Source organism: Mesoplodon densirostris, chromosome 1 (genome assembly GCF_025265405.1).
Source record: "Mesoplodon densirostris isolate mMesDen1 chromosome 1, mMesDen1 primary haplotype, whole genome shotgun sequence".
Lineage (NCBI taxonomy): Eukaryota > Metazoa > Chordata > Mammalia > Artiodactyla > Ziphiidae > Mesoplodon > Mesoplodon densirostris.
Window position 1 is genome coordinate 200958543 of NC_082661.1, and position 22395 is coordinate 200980937.

Consider the following 22395-nt stretch of genomic DNA (forward strand, 5'->3'; position numbering starts at 1 on the left):
CAAGTTGTAATGTGTAGTCCTATAGAAAAATGGATGCCTTTATCTTATTCCATTTTGTCAAACATTTTACTTATTTTTTTTAACTTTAGGATTATCTGAGCTTCAGAAGGAAAATTATACACTTCAGAAGGAGAATTTATACACTTTTTTTTTTTTTTTAACAAATATGAGAATGTGAGTTTTCCTGAGGGCATTTGGGGTTGACCGAGTGTTGCCACCACACCTTTGAAGATCACTTTACAACTGTGGGAATACTCACCGAGATGTTTTCATTGACCCCGTCATTTCCAAGTCGCTATATTGCTGCAGGGAGCTGGCACAGCCCTGCTCTTTCTCTCATTCTTCTTCTCACCCTTTCAAAGCCCAAATCCGCCCGGTGGGAATATGGAAACAAGGCTGGAGGCAAGGGAGGGCAAGGGGGGAGTGGTTATTTCGATTGACAGGGGAAGAGCAGGGCATTTTTCACTCTCCCTCGCACTCCACTGGGCCACAAAGTTCTGTTTCTGAAGTTGGAAGTGTGGGGGCGGTCGGCTGCATTTTCAACTTGGCCAGAAATTAGGAGCCCACCCCGCAGGGGCTAAGAACTTCGCTGCCAGGCCATCAACCTGAGCGTCTGGCAAGCCAGAAGAACGCGAAAAGCCAGGCCCAAGACTCCGGTTGTCATGGGAACCTGGGCGCCTGTCTCCCCGGCGACCTTGTCCCTAGGGAGGGGGCGGGGCTGGAGGGCCGTCGGGCCAATGAGGCCGAGGGGACGGCGGGGTCGGAGATCCGCTGTGCTCCGGGAATCCGGGGAGGGTTGATTGACATGAACTGGGCGGAGCCGGTGCGGGTGCGTGAGGTGTAGCCCGAGTGGAGCGAGTAGCTCCGGCAGCCGCGGCCCGGTGAGGGTGACACACCATGATTACAACCCCTAGAGACCGTGTTGCTGGCGAGCAGCACTCCCTGGCTTCCCGGTCCGCCTCTGCCGCTTCGGCAGCGCTCGGAGCCGGCCGCAGGAGTTGAGCAGTTCCGCACCAGAGGGTTTGGCGAAGCCCTTGCAGGCGTACGGGGCAACAGAGGGCCGGGAAGGGTGCGCGAGCGCTCGAGGGTCAGGCGGTCGGCCGGGGTCGCGGCTGGAGGGGCGTTTCGGAGGCGTGGAGGAGGAGGAGATGCTGCTCCTCTTTTCCCCCTCCCCAGGCTCCTTCTCCAGCTCCTTCGGCCCACGCTCGCAGCCGCTTGGGGAAGAAGAAGTGGAGGCTCTCGGCGCCCGCGGGGGCTGCCGGCTGCCCACCCCTACGCCGCGTCCCCTCAGCCCTCGTCCCACGCTCCAGTAGTAGGACCGGGTCTCCGGAAGAGCAGGTAAGGACGAGAGCTGGCTTGGGTTCTGGACTGCGTGTGTGGAAAGTGCCCAACAAAGTGCACCGCGCTCGCTCTCTTCCTCCTCTCTTTGCTTTTGCCCCAACCCCTAAAATCAACCCTGTTGCCCTGGTGGAAGGAACTTTTTTTGGTTGGAGTGTTTTGGTGTGTTAGGTGGGGGTGGGGTTACTGGGGTGGGGAGGAATGAGATGATGTTTTATTGTGAATTAGGTAGATCCACCTTCTCCGCGGAGGAAAGTCGGATTCTCGGGAATTAAACCCCAGAGTGGGTAAGAGATTGTGGGGTAATAGAGAGTGACATTGCCCCATCATGCTACTACATCTCTGCCCTGTGCGTGCTAAGGGAAGGGCTCCCAGAGTCTGTTTCTAATTTCTGTAAATGATTGTGGACATGGTGTGGTTAGAGACCGCCGAGAAGAATGTGTGTATGTAAGGGCTCGGAGAAGAGGGGGTTGGGTGGTAGGGAAGAGGGGGCCGAGGGAGAGACACTGCCTGATGCAAGCTCTTTTATTGCTTTTCTCTGAGTGGAGCTAACCACCCCTCTCCCTCTCGCCTTTACTCATTACAAGATACAGTAGTACGGAAAGCTGGAAAGCTAAAGTTTGGTAGAGGCAAGAAAGTTTTTACAAAGTTTAATTTCCCTCTGTTGTGAATACACTGGAGAAGGGGTAATGGGGAGAAATATTACCACTAAAATAGATTAACAGCAATGCAGTTTTCAGTGGCCTTACACATATATGGTCGACACCTCCATACACTTCCAACTAATCTCTTGGACAGCCTTGTGTCATTTTCGTTTAATTGCATCTTTGAAATAACAAACGCGGTGACTTCATGGAGAGCTGCCTGGAGCTGAATTTACCTCTCAGAAAATGGGGCAATCGGGTTTGTTTTCAAGGCGGGGACCTAAACGAAATGTAGGACACCTGATCTGTGGGTTGAAGAGTGCAGGTAACTAATTAGAAAGATTTTAAAATTTAGATCTACAGAGTTTACTAAAGTATGGGGAAAAAATGGAAGTCGTTGTATTATGAAACAAGCGTTGGTATTTTCCCAAATTCTTGTTGACTGGGTTGGGAGGGTCAACGTGAAAACTTGCTTCCTGCTCATTGGCTGTTTGTGTTGGTGCTATGATACAAATTATTTCTTATGTTAATATCATTAGCATTATTTATTAAGTTCATGCATGTATTGATTCAGTAAATTCGTACAGAGGCGAATTGACTGCTTTATTGTCCAATCTTAAGTTTATTATACTTTTTTCATAATAACTTTGTATTCTAACTTTGATGTTCTAGAGGCCTTGTGGAAGTATGTGTCGGGGAGATGGTAGGATGGAAGCTGGAATTAAAAGTAGAAAAAATATCTAGGGTTAGTTATTAAGAAAAGGAACTAATTTGAAGTGTGTTTCACTTTTACATGAACTTTTAAATTTTTTTATTTATTTAATTTTTATTGGAGTATAGTTGATACAAGAACTTTAAAAAAAAAATCTATTATGTAGGTTTGAATTTACATTTGTCCCACCAAAACTTTTACTTGCATGTAAAGCCTGCTGTTTTTCAGAGGGTGATTACCAGCATCTGAAAATATTTATAAATAGCTTTTCATGTCACAAGAAACACGCATACACAAACCATTAAAACCAGTGTCAATTGCAAAGATGGATTTTGATACTATGATGGGGTCAAAAGTTGTAAAACTTACATTATGTTTTTCTGGAGGCATGCCTCAAATGCAGGAAGTGAATGTGAGAATTGGCTAATTGTTTCTGGTAGATGATAGGTATCAATCTTGAAATGAATGGAATTTATGTAGTTTTTTATTAAGAAAAACAGGTCAAATCCTTGCTTTATTCTGCTTTTAATAGGTCAGGGATTGGATGAGGGGCATTGTAGCTTCTCCTATATCAATTGAGTATGTATTTTTCCAGCTCATCTTATTGCCCATTCCAAATGAGCTAGAGAAAGGGACTACTGAGAATAAGCTGCTGCAGCTTCTTCCTCTTCTTTTTTTTTTTAACATCTTTATTGGAGTATAATTGCTTTACAATGGTCTCTCTTTTTTTTTTTTTTGACAAGAGTTTGTAATTGTTAAATAAACTACAAAACATTTTTTGTGGTATAATCAAATTGTAATCAATACCAATTGAAATCGAAAGGAAACACTGCCATACTCCAAGCCTGTGCATTTAGGAGTTACTCCTGTCAACATTTTCTTATTTTGGAATATGCTTTGGGAGAAATTTGTGCCATTAGTTAGAATAGAGAATTGAAGGTTTTCTCCTCTCAGGCCTCTGATGTAACCAAGTGTGACTCATTTGAGTTAATGTCCCTTTACACAGCTGGAGCCTGAAAAAGGAGAAAGGATATTGGGTCTCAGAATAGAAGGATTAGTGCTGATAGGAAGGGTGAGGGTCTGTTGCTCTGGATTTCCAATTTTTTCCACTGACAACTTTTCTTAATTTGAAAATTAAGATGGGTTGAACAACCCAGGAACTGGATTTTAAAAGCTTTTAATGAGTAATTTATATAGAACATCAATGATCTAAGTTAAAGTTACATAGTCACTGTAAGCATGTCACATCAAAACTGTGGTCTGTAAACTGCTCCATGAGGAGTAATTCCAGTAATCCTGTGAGTCTAGGGGGCAAAATGAAAACATCTTTAAGACCCCTGTCTTATTCTTGTTTAGTGTCAGTCACTGTGAATAAGCATCCTGTCCTATCCTGTATGAAGAATGTATAACTATAGCTAATAGCCTGTGAGGCAGTAGGAGACCAATTACTTAACTTCTTAGGATAGAAAGGCAGCAACTTCTAAATGGTCTAGTGTTGAGGCTGCTGTAGATTTGAACCACAGACGAACATGTTTTTCCCCGGGTTTGCTATCAGGTGCTTAGGAAATACAGGAACTGGTTTAAACACCTGTTTAAATGTGTTTGCCTTATCCTGTGCTCCACCACTGAATCCTGCTTTTTCTTTATTTTTCTTTGATTCCAGTATGAAAATTTATTGAAACAAACTTCCTCAGAGAGAATTCTGCTGTAATATATAGAATGTGGACTTTAGAGAAACGTGTGTCCAGATCCTAGAGAACATCTTTAAATTACTTTCCACATTTTTAAATAATTTAATACTATCTACTTCCCAAGGTATGTTGGGGATGAAATTAAATAATATATGCAAAAGTGGCAAGTGCAAATTGACACTCAGTATTTAGTTTATTTCCTTCCTTTCTAATTTCTTTTACGTAATTGAATAACATTCAATAATAGCAAAAACTTATGATTGTACACCCAAATCATTCCTGAATGTTTAGAACATGTAACTCACCATAGCCCTCAGGGGTTTTGACTTGAATCTGTGTTGTTGGAAGGCCCTCTTTGCCTACCAGCAAAGAAATGTCTTTGGTTGCACACTGCATCTATACTTAACAGTTTCTTATTTTCTTTCTAGTTTAGTGATACTCTGGCTGCATGTTAGAATCACCTGGGTAGGTTTTAAAATTCTTTATGCCCAGGACTCAATTCAGACCAATTAAACCAGAATCTTTGGGGGTAAGACCCACACATCCTTATTTTTGGAAGCGCCCTAAGAAATTACAATATGGAGCCAACTTACAAACCAATATTCTAGTCCTTTCTAGAAGGTGAGTATAGAAAATTTGATTCCCACAAATGCAGCAACATTTTTACGTTGTGTTTTGGTATTTTCCTCTACATAAATCACAAGAATTAAAAAAAATAAATATGTTTCAGAAGCAACTATGTATATGCCCATCTACAGGATTTTTACTATTTGAATCAGAATTTAAGGTATAAATATTTCCTTCCAGTTCCTTAGAGCTGCACATGTGGTTAAATTTAAATTAATTTAATTAGCTATCATTTAAAATTCAGTTCCTTATTCCCACTAGCCAAATTAAAAAAGAATTTTTATTGAAGTATAGTTGATTTACAATGTTGTGTTTAATTTCTGCTCTATAGCAAAGTGACTCAGTTATACATATACATATATTCTTTTTCATATTCTTTTCCATTATGGTTTATCACAGGATATTGAATATAGTTCCCTGTGCTAAACAGTATGACCTTGTTTATCCATCCTATATATAACAGTTTGCATCTGCTAATCCCAAATTCCCAGTTCTTCCCTCCCCGCACTAGCGAAATTTTAAGTGCTCAGTAGCCACTTGTGGCTAGTAGCCCCTGTTTTGAACAGCTCAGCTATGGAATATTTCTATCATCACAGAAAGTTCTGTATTACCTAAAGGTTTGGAAATTTGTGTTACAATTTCCCATCATCTGAAATGAGATAAATATGATATATATAGTCATTTCCTTTAGATTTATAATTTAAAATATATTATTTTTGATAGTTTTATTTAAGTGAGGAGAAATATCACATTTTTAACGCTTTCCTCAATTCCTTGTACCTAGTTGTGAGGTTTTCCTTTTCAAAGTTAACTGAGAGGAGGAACTTGAGTGTCCTTATGTTTATCATTTATATCAGTATGCTCTGAATCCAACCAACGGCTTAATTGCTCTTGTGTACTACAGCAGTTTCAGGAAATAGAGAAAGTCATCATTTCAACTTAAGTGTTGGAATTTGATTCAAGGTTTTTCTATCTGGGGAAGCTTTTTTTTTTCTTTTACAAATGGAGACTCTTAGTTGCCATATGGTATAATTGAATTTTCCAACAGAAAACCGTCTTATTAGTTTTAACTTGAACATAGAGTTGCATGAGGGACTTCATTTCTTTTCTTTTTTTAAAATATATTTATTTTATTTATTTATTTTTGGCTGCGTTGGGTCTTTGTTGCTGCGTGTGGGCTTTCTCTAGTTGCGGCGAGCGGGGGCTACTCTTCATTGCGGTGCACTGGCTTCTCATCGAGGTGGCTTCTCTTATTGCGGAGCATGGGCTCCAGGCGCGTGGGCTTCAGTTGTGGGACATGGGCTCAGTAGTTGCGGCTATCGGGCTCTAGAGCGCAGGCTCAGTAGTTGTGGTGCACAGACTTAGTTGCTCCGCGGCATGTGGGATCTTCCCGGACCTGGGCTCGAACCCGTGTCCCCTGAGTTGGCAGGTGGATTCTTAACCACTGCGCCACCAAGGAAGTCCTGAGACTATTTCTTCCCACAAGAAAGCATTCCCTTCAACAAAAATGAGGTTCCTAAGCAGTTTGAGATGGTTGAAAGCTAACACTATGTCGTGAATTTTAATGGTGTTTGTCACTTGTTAACTACTGATGCACAGCTTAGAGGAAACTGTACATGTAGTTCATCTCAGCTGCACCACCCCCCTTAGCACCTTTAAAAAATAATCAAAGTTTACTTTATTGGTTTATTGTGTTGGGAGTAGAAACTAAAGTGGGTAGAAATGGAAACATTATTTTTAATTAAACGTGTTCCTTTTTTTCCTTATTGGTAGATTGTTCATTTCTTTTTTTTTTTTTAATTTTATTTATTTATTTTTGGCTGTGATGGATCTTCGTTTCTGTGCGAGGGCTTTCTCTAGTTGTGGCAAGCGGGGGCCACTCTTCATCGCGGTGCGCGGGCCTCTCACTATCGTGGCCTCTCTTGTTGAGGAGCACAGGCTCCAGACGCGCAGGCTCAGTAGTTGTGGCTCACGGGCCTAGTTCCTCTGCGGCATGTGGGATCTTCCCAGACCAGGGTTCGAACCTGTGTCCCCTGCATTAGCAGGCAGATTCTCAACCACTGGGCCACCGGGGAAGCCCCTGTTCATTTCTTTTAACATAAACACATGCTTTTTTAACTACTCAGTTCAGAAAAATTTGCATCCAAGATGTTGAGAGTTATTTTGTTGAAAGGGTGTCTGATGGAATGTTTTGTATTCTATATCATTTTCATATTTTAATGCTTTTCCTCTTATTTCTCATGTAGTTGTGGAACAGAAATGAAACATTCTTGTTGAATAACTTAAATTAAGGTTAGAATGATTATATAATCTGAGAATGTGTTAAAAATATTCTAAGTTGGTGTATTTTTTTTTTTAGGAAGAAAGATAGAGCCTGAGAATTTTTTTTTTTTTTTTTTTTTTTTTTTTGCGGTACGCGGGCCTCTCACTGTTGTGGCCTCTCCCGTTGCGGAGCACAGGCTCCGGATGCGCAGGCTCAGCGGCCATAGCTCACGGGCCCAGCCGCTCCGCGGCATGTGGGATCTTCCCGGACCGGGGCACGAACCCACGTCCCCTGCATCGGCAGGCGGACTCCCAACAACTGCGCCACCAGGGAAGCCCGAGCCTGAGAATTTTTTAAAAGAAGAGAACCCTTTTAAGAAACTTAGTTACTCTTAGCACTGCTTAAGTATTACTTAAGCACTTTTTCTAGAAAAGTGTAATTTTTAAAATAAACATTTAAACTATTAAGGGATTATTTATTTTAGGTCTTAGTATAGTCAGATATCTCTTCTGGAAAATGTTGAAGTGAAAAGAAATAATCAGTGTTTTGACACAGGAGTTTCCCTTATTTGTAAAGTTTTGAATGATAAATTCATTCTCTCAATGTCTTTCATATTCTTGACTTTGCTGAGATGTAATTTCATAGGATTATTTGAACGTAATATTGACTCAGTTCATTCTTCACACAGTCTATTTTGATTTGACTCTGATGCTAGTTTCTGGAAGTGAAAGAATGAGCTTCACGCGATGATTCAGATGCAACATATACCAGTTTTCTAAGTACTGTGTGAAATTTTACAAAAGCTAAAATGTATCCTTATGGCTGTACTTCACGAAAGCTGAAATAGGTGTTTCATTTTTTTAAAGAATGATCAACTATACTTCAATTAAAAAAAAACTCTTAGGGACTTCCCTGGTGGTGCAGTGGTTAAACTGTGAGCTCCCAGTGCAGGGGCCCTGGGTTCGATCCCTGGTCAGAAAACTAGATCCTACATGCATGCCACAACTAAGACTTCGCATGCCACAAATAAGACCCGGTGCAACCAAATTAAATAAATAAATAACATATTTAAAAAAACCCCAAAAAACTCTTAGATTAGAAAAATCAAAATAACTTATAATTTTTAAAAAATATACAATAGATATAATTTAGTTTAGGAATATTCAATTATCAGATCAAAACTAGCTAAAACTATATTGTGGATATGTACCAGTCAGTTGAATTCAATCAGAACTTTGAAATTCTGGCACTGCTTTGAGGTATACAGAAATAAATAACAGATAGTATATGTGTTATTACACAGTACCTGGCAGTATTGCTGTTTTATTTGTAATTCAAGCCAACATATCCTTCAGTGTTCATAGTTATATAATTCTTACACTTACAAAGAAAAAATCTAGACTATATTATTTTCCATTATTAAAATTTAATGGGAATTTCCTTCAATTTTTAAATAAAAGAAACTATTTTAATGTGATCACATAATATACTCACAGCTGAAGACCAAACAGAGCTACATTTTTAAAATAAGATTTCATCTTAATGTTTCTCTGTTTATGTGTGTACATCAAGACTTCATCTAACTTCAAAGGTGTTTTAAGATTGTACTGAGATACTGAGATTTAATTAAAAAATAGATGATATTGTTCTTCCACCTAAAGGGATATTAAAGAATCACTGTTGGTAAACCAAACCAGTTGAGTGTTTTTCTTGTAGCCATAATGATGAATCTGGACTGATATAACCATATTCTGATGGCCAGCCCCCCTTTTTTAAAAAATATATTTATTTTATTTTATTTATTTATTTTTGGCTGCGTTGGGTGTTCCTTGCTGCGGGCGTGCTTTCTCTAGTTGCGGCGAGCGGGGGGCTACTCTTTGTTGCGGTGCGTGGGCTTCTCATTGCGTTGGCTTCTCTTGTTGTGGAGAACGGGCTCTAGGCATGCGGGTGTCCATAGTTGTGGCTCGCGGGCTCTAGAGTGCAGGCTCAGTAGTTGTGGCGCATGGGCTTTGTTGCTCCACGGCGTGTGGGAACTTCCCGGACCAGGGCTTGAACCCTTGTCCCCTGCATTGGCAGGCGGATTCTTAACAACTGTGCCACCAGGGAAGCCCTGGACAGCCCCCTTTTTAATTGTTCTGTATTCAGTAAACGTACATTGAATTCCTGTTCTCTGCTGGGCGCTCTACTAGGCACTGGTGATACACAGAGAGGGCACATTACCAAGATAGCAGGTAAATGGATTAGTCTGTGGCCACATATATTTAATCATCTGAGTTCAAGCCAAATAAACCAATCTATTGACAGGATATATTGGCACAGAACAGCTGTAAAGGTAAAAATTAAATCATATGTAAAAACTTTACAAACGTGAGTACTGATCTGAATATATATGAATTGTTTTTAGATGCAGCTGTGCATTGTGTTGACCATTCCTCTTTGATTTAGAGACAACAGTATAGCATGGGATTTAGACCCTAGACTTTGGAGCCAGGCTGCCTGAGTTTTAATTTCTGACTCTGATATATAAGCTCTGTGACCTTGTGGAAATTTTCCTTGTGCTTTCGTTTTTTCATTTACAGAATAAGGATAATTACCAGGCCTCTTTTATGGGATTGTTGTAAGGACTAAATGATTAATTCATTAAAACATGTAAGCAATTGGAGCAGTGCCTAATGCATACTAAGTATTTAATAAATATTAGCTATTATTACTTTTGGTATACTTTTATTTATAACAGTTATTTATTTATTTATTTATTTATTTATTTATTTATTTATTTACTACCCTGGGTAAAGGTAATATATGAACTTAAATACGTTTTTTTGTTTCAAAGTTTATGGCCCTACTTTGTTTCTTGGGCTGCATGTTTCTGTTTCTTCCACTCGTTACTTGGGCTTGTTGATATATGTAACCTGTGCATAAATTTCACACACTTCGTGGAACTTGTGAAAGTAAATGTCATCCTCTTCAGACTACCCTTTTTTTTTTTTTTTTTTGACCATGCTGCGCGGCTTGTGGGGTCTTACTTCCCTGACCAGGGATTGAACATGGGCCATGGCAGTGAAAGTGCGAAGTCCTAACAACTGGACCGCCAGGGAATTCCCAAAACTACTCATTTTTAGAACCCTACACATCTCCTGTTTTGGAGTTACTTTTTAGAGCATATGGCATGTTGTTTTTGAAGATCCTTTGTAGTGGCACATCTCTTCTTTGAGAATAGATTTGATTGAATTAAATAATATATTCATGATCTAGAAAGGTGAATGATTTAGGAGGATTTAATAATTTCAATTAAAATGAAAAATGATTATAAAGTAAAAGGAGTGATTTTTAAAATAGGACTGTAAACATGATTAGAAAGACAGTCCCAGAAATATCTCTGATACTATTGTGTTTGAGGACAAAGGTATCTATCCTCCCAAAGTGTCTATTTTTAAAGTTAACACTCAGGTACATAAAGTATGTTTAAATGTACATTGTTCACAGTCACACAGATATATTACTTAATATTTGTGAATCTTATGTTGCTATGCCCCAGGAGTGTTGTGTAACATAACCTAAAATTGTTTTCTTTTTCTTTTAAAGGGTATGTGTTGTTGTTGTTGTTTTTAAATTTAATTAATTAATTAATTTTTGGCTGCATTGGGTTTTTGTTGCTGCATGCGGGCTTTTTGAAGTGAGCAGGGGCTACTCTTCATTGCGGTGTGCAGGCTTCTCATTGCCATGGCTTCTCTTGTTGCAGAGCACAGGCTCTAGGAGCATGGGCTCAGTAGTTGTGGTGCACGGGCTTAGTTGCTGTGTGGCATGTGGGATCTTCCCGGACCAGGGCTTGAACCCGTGTCCCCTGCATTGGCAGGAGGATTCTCAACCACTGTGCCACCAGGGAAGTCTATAACCTAAAATTCTTTAGTAAGTTTTTGTAGACGTTTATCCTGACTGATTTTGCGCACCCTTTTAGAACCTTTAATATACTAATATACCTTATGAATCTCCAAGATGATTATGTATAGAGTCGTCCCTCCGTATTCTCCATGGGATTGATTCCAGGACCTCCATGGATATAAAAGCTGTGGATACTCAAGTCCCTTATGTAAAATGGCATAGTTTTTGCATATTACCTACACAAATCCTCCCATATACTTTAAATCATCTTCAAATTATTTATACTATCTAATACAGTGTAAATGCTGCGTAAATCATTGTAAATACAATGCAAATAGTTGCCAACATGCAGCAAATTCAAGTTTTGCTTTTTGGAACTTTCTGTAATTTTTTTTTTCCCAAATATTTTCCATCCAAGGTAGGTTGAATCTGTGGTTGTGGAACCTGTGGTTACAGATGGCCAACTGTTTATCATTTTAATTTATTTGACAATTTAACTACAGAATCCACAGTACATCTCTTAGCATCTTTCTTAATAGGAGCACTGATTTGGGAAATATTCTTTGTGTTTGCCCTATCCAAGACCACTGCAATGAATTATTTGTTTTGCTTCTTCCAATGAGAAGTTGCTTTGGGTTGCTAGTACAAGAGACGCCGGCATAACAATGACCTAAGAAGATAGGGATTTCCTTTTCTCTAATATAAAGTCCAGGCATACGACTCCAGAGCTGCTCTGGCTGTTTTAAGACATTGCAGTGAACCCAGACATCTTTTTTTTCTTCTCTACCTCCTTACTGCATGGCTTTCATCCTCAAGATGCCCTCTTGGTTACAAAATGGCTGCTAGCATTCTATAAAAATGTTGTCCTTCTAGTTAGAATATATGGAAGAGATGGGGGAAATGGCAAAAATGGGTGTGCCTTCCAGCTGAGTCAGATCCTTTTAAAGAATTTTCTTGAAAGTCTTAACCAATGACTGTTTATATTTGCCATCTGTACATAAAGGGACGCTGGGAATTGTAGTTTCTTGCTGGGCACTTGGCTGTCCTGAAACAAACTGAAGAGGGTAGATATTGGGGATACAATTATTATTTTCTGCAGACTGCCTAACATCTGATCGCGGTTTGTTTCCAGTTTAATGGGATTTGGTTATAGTACCTCTGAATAAGTTATAGATCCTATGCTAGGTTTTTGGGGGCATAGGAGGCTTGGTTTTGCTGACTTATCACTTGATAGCTAACACATACATTATGCTAATTAAAGTGCCTTGACCTAGAAGATAATTAAGAAACTAGATTTACTTTCTGTGGAGGCTGGTTCACAGCCATTAAGATTGTTTAGTACTTTATACTTTGCATTGTTTCATAGTTAATTCCTTGTACTAAGTACGTATCATTCATATAATTTTTAAAAATCAATATTTAACCTACCATTGAAATATTAAATTATTATTAGCCTTTAACAAGACAAAATTAGTATATTTATGTCTGTTCTTAAATGTTTAGCTTTTGTGAAAACTAAATCTAGGTGGTGTTATAATTTATTAACATTCAAACATAAATTTGGAAGTATAGTATAGTAGAAAGAGCACGGATTTTGAATTTAGGTAGTCCTCGGTTTGCGTTTTAGCTCTTTTAGTAATTAGAGTCATTTTGGATAAGTAATTTAATCTCTCTGTGTCTGATCTGTAAAATGAAAATAATAATGTCTACCTCAGAAAGTTGCATAAGCTTTATTCCTGAGTCATTACATATATAAAATGATTGGGCACAGCCCACGTATTCACTTTACAAGAATTCTTTACCTTTCACTTCCCTTTTCATCTATATATACTGGGCAAAACAGCAACCTAAGAAATATGATTAATTATACTGAGAAAAAAGCTTGGCTTATCTCTTCATCCACCCAGATTTTAGCCTCTCTAGTATGTTTTGATTAGATCACTGACTATGCTTTGGTTATCAGATGTTTTACATGTAAGATCTTTTTAGACATAGTAGCTACGTATTTACTTTAAAACTAAAATGGTTGACATCTTAAAAGAAATAAAATGGGCAAATCGGCCATGCCCCCGTGAATATGTGAAAAATATGGAAATTGGTAGGAAAAAATACCCACAGGATTATTTGACTACAGTTAAAATAGCAACAATTATAAATGTTTTGCAAGTAATATAAATTAGTTTTTGTTGTAAAGTCTTTTGTTTCTTAGATAAACTAATTATACAGCTGTAAAGTATTTGACTGACTGCTCTGTATTCAGAATTGTTTTCAGTATATTGAGAAATATTTAAAAATAAAAGGAAAAGGTTGCTACCAAAAAACTTAAAATCTAGGTTTTAAAAAAAACACAGATAGGAAAGATAGGAAGCCATTATATATTAGAAAACAATGAATAAATGCTCTAAAATTTTGAGGAAGAAAGTGTGGCTTAGTCACAGCATTCACTTGGGTAGAGCTTGAGCTGTCTTGAAGATGTTATTAATGTCTGGGAAAGAGCATGGTGTATCACAGGGCAGAATAAAAGATATGAGTGAGTCAGTTCAGGAGAGAGGAAGTGTTAAGAAGTGCTGAAGGTGGCATGTGAAAGTGAGAAGAGTAGGGGTACAGAGAAGGAAGTGCCTAAAGAGTAAGAGAACTAGGAAAGTGTAATGTTAAAGATGATGCATTAGGAGAGTCTGTCAAGGAGTATGTGACCAGTAGCAACAGATGCCATAGGGAGCCAACAAAAATGATGGAAGAAAAGTAGAAGAAAAAGAACAGTGTGATCAGTTGAGTGTTATTACCTTCAACACCATTTTACTATACTGATAAGGAGAGGAATAGGAAGGAAGTTGAAATGGAGGATGGTATTTGGTGGCAAAATAGATGAGATTCAGATGATCTGAATGATTTCATGAGTCAGAAAAAATTTCTTTGTAAAATTGAAGATGGTGAAAGAACAGATTCTATGAGATTAAGAGATTTAAAGTTCCAGAAAGAGTGAAAAAGAATACTCTCTTTTTATGAGGCTTTGTCTGGATGGGAAGGAGTGAGCTCTAGGTAGAGTTGTTAGCTTTGGTCAGGAGGAGAGCAGCTTTTTCTGTAAGATTGAAGAGAATGTTACAAAGATAGATGTGGGCCTGTTGAAGAACAGAAATGAAAATAAGAGAATTCTGTAAGAGAATTTACACTTAATGCAGTTATCTTCAGAAAGTGCCGTCAGAAGAAGCAAGCTTGTCTGCTTTTAACTATGATTCAGTAGTGGTGAAAAATTGGAAGTTTGAAGAGAGATGTAAAGGTTAGAAATCATCACTGTTGGGAGAGTAATGGGAGATGGATAAATGGTTTATAGGCTTTATCACTTTGAAGTTGAAAATTTGAACGTTGATGGCCTAAATCCACATCTGCAGAAAACGAAGGGTAAGGTATAGGGGTTATTGCAATCTGCAGTGGTCAAGTGAAATATGGGACCTAGAGTAATGAGGAAACTCAGTGAGGCTGGGAAGATTGGTTGAAATAGAAAGTGATTTTACTCAGCACTTTCTGAATTTGCTCAATAAGCCAACTACTGACTGAATCAAAGATATTTATCATTTGCTGCTATCTGCCACTTGTTAGAACAAGCTGACAAAGGATCTTGACTCGGAGTAAAGTGTGTATGATGTTTGTTCAGTTTATGTGGATTAGTTACTGCTTAGGTCACTTAACCTGCAGTTGGGGATTGTATTTAAAAGGGGCCATATAAACCATAAATTCAGAAAAAGTGCTTAAATAAAAATCTCATCCTGTTGTTTAATATTGTGCTATAGTAGTTGGGTTTTTTATTTGCCACTAGTATGACTTTACTGTCAGTCTTTGTACTTATTTATTATTATGATAGTTATCACTAGGATTCAAAATTGTAAATTAATTGGGAATCTCTTCTGCAAATTGCTTTGGCTACAAAAAAATTTTCTATCCTTTTCTTAGATGTTAGCATTATACTTGGCAGATAGATCAACTCCTAAAAAAGTTTTGAAACTCATTTTTCCATTTTTAATTCAGATAAATGTTTTATCTGCTATACCAATTGTGATGTAAAAAGTAAAATTCAAAAATATATTCAGTATTTTACCAACTCAGGACTTGATTTATTTTTAAATTCCTGAAACAGCATACTACAAAACTTCTTGGCTATCTACAAATACTTGGCTATTGCCTGAAGTCACCTAGTTGATTGTTAAGTAACAGCAAAATTCAGTGTAGGCCTCTACAAATAGTGTCTTAGCTGGCCAAATCATCTAAAGGATTAATTGCCGTTGCTTTGATTAATAAAGTGTATATAATGGTGGCTGGTGCATTTTCCTTTTCTGCTTTTTGTATTACCAAATAGTTGTAAGAAAAAAAATCTAGAGGAAATAATGTTACTCTAGTTTATAAATTACTCTTGGTTCACTTAGACAGCATCTTTTAAAATATATTTGACCTCCTAATCATGTGAAAAAGACCTAATCAGGAATTTATTGTCTCAAGAGAAACAGTTTCAATGGTATATGCTATAAACAGCAAAATTCATGTTTATGATACCTTTAAAACTATTAATCTTTTAAGAAGTTATTTAAATCCTCTTTTACTACCCTAATGAGGGCCATTGTAAAGGTTTTCATTTCTCTATATTGTGACAATTAGCCTTTTAGACTGAATAATACTTTAAAAGCTAATTATATGATGCAGTAGTTGGTAAATATGCACCCGTGCCATTATAATCTGTAGATTAAGCCAAAAATTTATACACAAACCACACATGTATGTTTATGATATCTTTCAGATCACCTAAAGGAACAGTGAAAATGGTTACAATGACGAGATACTCTTTGTGTATTTACTATAAGAATTTAAAATAGGATATTATTTATCTTTACAACAAATCTGTGAGATAGATGTTATTATTCTTATTTTACAGATGAGAAAACTGAATCTTAGAGAGGCTTGATGAGTTGCATAGGTCACACAGCTGGTTGGTAGTGGAGCAGGGGTTTTTGAATCCATGTCTGTCTGACTCCAGTCAATTGTCTTAACCATAACTTCTCATGTGAATAGTATCTTTTATTTAGTTATTTAGTTATTGATTCATTGATTGTATATTTTAAAACAAGCAGAATCAAGGAGAGGCAAAAAATTACCTCAGTTTACATAGAAAGTGTGAAAGAGAACTCCATAGTCTATGTTGGAATCTAAGTTTATGTAGTCGTTCAGGAGCTTTCAAACAGTTGTTCTTGCACTGGTAGTGTATTTTACTTTCAGCTTGTTTTACCCCCAAGGTCTTCTCCCTACTATCCTGTGGTTTTCCTAGCATCAAGTTCCTATAAACTGTTAAATAAAGACAAAAATGTGTCCTTTTGAAAATCTTTTTTAAATGTTTATATGCTCATCACAGTATTATTTGTAATGGTATAAAATTGGAAACAACATAAATAGCTTACAGAGGAGGCATGGTTTAAAGTACTATTCTAAATCCTTATAATGGAATTTTGTGATTATCAAAAATTAGGTTGATAAGAGGTTTTTAACATGAAAATATAATGTTAAATAGAAAAAAGATAAAATTTAGTAAACAAAGGATGATTATAGACATAGTTTTCATTTTCTTTACTTTTTATGAAAACTTTCAATGTTAAAAAGTCCAGAAAAAAACTCAAAATGCCCCCAAATAGTGATATATAAAGGAAAACCAACCTGTTTTAGAAGTAGAAAGATTAGAATATGAAGAATTAAAGATATATAAAATTTGTTCTGTTGAGTTGAGAAATAGATATTTTGCCTGGTGATTTTTTTCTAATATGAAAGGGGCTTACTGATTTTAATACATCGAATTTATCTTAGCTAATGCTTTAGGCAAACTAGAAGATGTAGTTGAGGCTGGGTTACTTTTTATAAGGATGTTTAGATAATACTGATAATACACACTTATAAAATGTACTGTTTAGTAAAAAATTAATTCCTCCAAACAATCTTAAGGTAGATACTACTAATATCTCCATTTTTTCAGGTAAGGAAACCGAGGTAGAGTTAGATTCATTTGCTCAGAGTAATTAAGCAGAAGAGTCAGCATTTTGAATCTAGGTAGTCTGGTCCCAGTGCTTGTGCACTTAATTGCTACACACTAGATAATTTTAATAGTGAAAATCATTTGTAACTTTTAGTTCAGGGTTAGAAGTAATGATCTTATTAAGGTGTGGTCATTAAGAACAGTTTATGACCAACTCTCCATTCCATTCTTAGTGCATTTAAAAACTGTCCTTTGGTTTGGTTGACAGCTGTATTTGCAGAGCCCCAAACTGTTGGTGACTGCTAACAAAGTTTCTTTTCTTCTCCTTTGAATCAACTCTTTCAGTAGGCTTGCATGCTTTGTATGTGGTGGTGTAGAAAGTGTCTGATAGGAGAACTCCAAAAGTTTCTAAATTTTAGTTCATCATACGGTTTTAAAACTCATTCACAATGTAAATTGACTGACATTTGCTCTTATTTGGAGAAGTGGAATTATATCCTGGAGTTCTTTGAAACATAAAAATCTCTATTAACCCTTTCCCTTAACTATCTTCACGTCCTTTTTTGTTTTCTACTTAAGAATTGTATACTATTCTTATGCAAGTAGCTAGATGATCTTTTATTAAGTGAACAGTTTTCTTGCCCACAGACTTTAATTCTTATAGCAGGTAAAATATGTTTTATTATTTTAAAGTATCTTATATTTTAGAATAGATAAAACATGTGTACTGTACAAGATTGAAAAGTACAAAAATTGAAGTTGTCTTTTTATTCGTATCTCCAGGCCCACTCCAGGGCTGCTATTCTGTAGCCTTCATTTTCAGTAATGTCACCAGAGCCAGGAGAAAACATTAATGAACAATGTACCAAACTGATGTTTTAGTCTTCCTTAACAGGAAACTTTACATGTACCCTCTTATTATGCTGAAAAGCTCTTTTCTATTCAAAATAATTTATATATTAAACAATACATCTTTATTTTTCTGGTTTTCTTTTTCTCCCCCACTCAGATTACCTCATTAGTCAGACATTTCTCACACTTTTGACCTGTTAACCCCCATTCTTTTGTTACCAGTTGGAAATCTGTTAGTAAAAGCAAACTTGAATGTCTCACCATTAATATACTGTTTTGTTTGTTAAGTTGAACATTTTCTTTTAACTGAGGTTGATAAATATTTGGTACAGCTGAACTTGGATCATTTTATAGTTGAAAGGGGAACTTAGATCTATTTCAGTTCTCTTATAGAGCACTGAGTTACAAAGAAACTCCAATATATAAAAATTTTTGGTATATAGAAATTCGGTATATAACAATTTTTTTAATGTGCTTGCTCTTCTGGTTTTCTTGTTGAAGCGTGAAAACTGAAGACTGTGTATGGAGTTACTCTTACTGTATACCCAAAGTTCAGATTTACTTCCTGCTTAAATAGAGTGCATTGGGAGGAAAACTATGCCAGAGCATACTTTTCTAATAACATTGTTTAGCTCTTTGTAATTGTGCTTCCTTTTATGTGTACCTTTTGACATGTAAGCAAAAGGTAGGGTAGACTGTAGGTTCCAAACGTGAGCTATAGCTGAATTATCTATGAATTGGTTAAAAATAAACATTTGGGGATACTTCCTAGACCCTCAGGAATTTATAGTTTTAAAATGTGCCCCACATGCAGCTTTCCTAAAATTGGTAGAAAATAAGTACACTTTTTATTGTATCTTTCTAGGACTCCTATCTCTCCTTTTAAAAAAATAGATATTTCGGTCATGCTTTTATAAATTTGTTCTATAAATTTAAAAAATATAAGTTAATTTGTTGGGATAATATTATACGTACCCTTGAGTAGTTGTCACTAGCCTCAGTACCTTTAGGGACAAGAAGGGCCAAAGACAGTTGAGGGTAGAGGAAAACAGTAATGAATGATGGATATTGTAAAGAACTAAAGGGCTCAGACTGTAGCTAAAGTGGACATCTGCTACCCACCTTGAGTGCTGCCACATCTCCTTTTTTCCCAAGATTTTAATGTGAAATCTCTCTTCTATGTGAAATCTTTCAATTTATAAATATTGGCACAAATTCACACTTTTGTAAAATATGATGTGGACCATTGCTCTATAAGCCAAACACATGTCTGCAGGCCAAATAAAGCCCATGGGCCACCAGTACACAACCCATGCCCTGAACTACCTTACACTTGTATGAACTACCTTACACTTGTATGAACTTGACATATTTTGTTTTGACATTTATTAAGGGATAATAATGATGATAATGCTTCCAGCTGTCTGCCTTGATTAATATTTCACTTTAGCATATTGTATAAACATTGGATTTTTGTGTGGGAGGAAAGAAAAGAATAAGACTATTTTCTAAAATATATAGAGGATAATGTCTGATGTGTAAATGTATCAGAGACTTGGTTCAATGATTTTTCTTAGAGAAATTTTGTTCTCAATCCCTTTCTTTCTCAAAGTCTCTCATTCTTCCTCTTTCCTGCCTGCACATTCAGTATCTCCATGCTCTTCCCATGAATGTTCTTTTCATTTGCAAGAGTTATGAAAGAAAAATCTTTTGTACAGAAACTCTATAGAATGAAAATCACTTTGTGACTGACTTAGCTGCACAAACGTTGAGACATTCTTCACCATAGCATTAAAATTCCTTAGCCCTAGTACTATTTCTTTCAAATGTGCTTTCTAAACAGAAGAATGACTGCCTTTAAAGCAGTTAGTGAAAAGACTCACACAGAAACAATCTAAGGAGGCAGCCTCATAACCATGTAAGATTCGACCCCAATCCATCAGGAGGGATGATTGAACTGAGATGCCATTTACAGTGGCTCAGTACAGAGAAATAAACATAATAAACTAGCAAAACTTCCTCTTCTAGCCAAGATGGAGTAACAGGGACAAGATTTATCCTTCTGTCCACAACAGCTAAAAAATGGACAAAATATTGGAAACAGCAGTTCTCAAGCCACTGGACATCAGGCAGTGAAAGACAGTGATATCTCTGAGTGACGGAAATAAGATGAGCCTTACGACTGCTCAGCTTGCTAACTTGAGAGAGTTTCTAGACTGTGGTGCAAGGTGTGGGAAACCAGGTGGAAAATGGTACAGAACCCTGAATTCAGGACATACTGCTGAAAGTCTGGGGAGATTAAGACAGCTAGAGTTAACAGGACAGAGTAGTAGAGAGGTGAGAATAGCACACAGAAAGAACCCCAGAGGTCTACAGCGGGTCCCCTTCGAGTATTCACCTGAGTACTCAATATGTACATGTATGTAAGGAAACTTGCTGAGCTGGAGGGGAACCATACAAAAGGGTTAGAAGGGACAGTATTTGTGTATGCTGACAGGGCTGGGAATAGTGCCTGTTCCCACAGACCAGATTGGAGAACCTCAAGATTCACAGGGCATTAGGTACAGTACACAAAAGAATCTTGCCCCACCAATGAGCCCTAGATTAAGCATTGCTCTGGGCCAGACTAACAGATCTTCAGAGCTAGACCCAAAAGGGTCAAATTTACAAGTTTTCAAGTAATTTAACTTCATCCCCAAGCAAAACTCAAGAATATGTATAAACATATTCAGCATCCAACAAGATAAATTTCACAATATATGGCATCTAATCAAAAATGTCCAGGCATGCAAAGAAACTGGAAAATATGACCTATAATGAGAAGATAAATTGATCAAACTAACTCAGAACTGACACAGAGGTTAGAATTAGCAGATAAGTACATTAAAATAGTTTTTTTTTTTTTTTGTGGTACGCGGGCCTCTCTCTGTTGTGGCTTCTCCCGTTGCAGAACACAGGCTCCGGATGTGCAGGCTCAGCGGCCATGGCTCACAGGCCCAGGCGCTCTGTGGCATGTGGGATCCTCCCGGACCGGGGCATGAACCCGTGTCCCCTGCATCGGCAGGCGGACTCTCAACCACTGCGCCACCAGGGAGGCCCCTAAAGTAGTTTTTATAACTGTACTCCATATGTGCAAAAGTTAGTAGGAGCACATTGAACTTCTAAATATGAAAACTATAATGTCTGAGATGAAAGATACATGGGATGGGATTAATGGCAGGTTAAACATTATAGAAGAAAAGATTAGTAAACTTGAAGACATGCCAATATAAATTATTCAAAGTGAAACACAGAAAGGAAAATAATTTTTAAAAATGAACAGAGCATCAGTGAGTTGTGAGATAACTTCAGGTGGCCTAATATACATGGAATTTGAGTCCCTAAAGTAGAGGAGAAAGAAGGTCATGATGAAAAAAACTTGAATAAATAATGGCTGAAACTTTTCCAAATTTGATGAAAACTATAAACACCCAGTTCAGAATCTTAATGAACCCCAAGCATAAGGAACATGAAGAAAATTACTCCAAGGCACATCATATTCAAACTGTTCAAAATGTATAATAAAGAGACAAACTTAAAGGCAGCCAAAGAAAAAAAGAGGAATAAAAATAAGGATAACAGTATGTTTCTTGTCAGAAACAGTGCAAAAAAGAAGACAGTGCAGCAACATCTTTAAAGTACTGAAAGAAATTGTCAACCTGGAGTTCTCTACCGAATGAAAATCTTTTTAAAAAATGAGATGAAATAAAGATTTCTTCAGAGATACAATAGCTAAAAGAGTCCATCACCAGCAGACCAAGAAATGTTGAAGTCCTTCAGGCAGAAGGCAAGTGATACCAAATGGATACCAAATAAAATGCCAACTACACTGGTAAAATATATATGATATTTTTCTTGTTATTTAAATGCCTTTAAAAGGTAATCTAGGGCCTCCCTGGTGGCGCAGTGGTTGAGAGTCCGCCTGCCGATGCAGGGGATACGGGTTCGTGCCCCGGTCTGGGAGGATCCCATATGCCGCGGAGCGGCTGGGCCCGTGAGCCATGGCCGCTGAGCCTGCGCGTCCGGAGCCCGTGCTCCGCAACGGGAGAGGCCACAACAGTGAGAGGCCCGCGTACAGCAAAAAAAAAAAAACAAAAAAAACAAAAAAAAAGGTAATCTATAAAAAGCTGAGAGAAGTAGAATTCATAGATTTATTCTATAAAGATCCCAAAATGCAGTAATGAAATAATAATGGCTAACATTTTGACCACTTACTATGGGCAAGGAGTTTTACCTGTATCATTTGATTTAATCCATCTAACAGTCCTTTAAGTACCATTGTTGTTACTTTGAGGAAAGTAAGCTATATGAGGGTGCAATAACTTGTCCAAGATTACACA

General features: G+C 37.5%; 1 protein-coding gene across 8 annotated transcripts in view; it reads left to right on the forward strand.

Annotated features, from left to right (window-relative positions):
• The first annotated feature begins 839 nt into the window (after positions 1-839).
• Positions 840-22395, forward strand: part of PTPN13 (protein tyrosine phosphatase non-receptor type 13) — a 224132-nt gene continuing 202576 nt past the window's right edge. For 4 of the 8 annotated variants that reach the window (XM_060114277.1, XM_060114281.1, XM_060114278.1 and 1 more), the window contains exon 1: positions 840-1338. The gene's annotated coding sequence lies outside the window, so the exon portion shown is untranslated. The remainder of the gene's footprint in view (positions 1339-22395) is intronic. The other 4 variants (XM_060114279.1, XM_060114283.1, XM_060114292.1 and 1 more) reach the window with 1 other exon arrangement.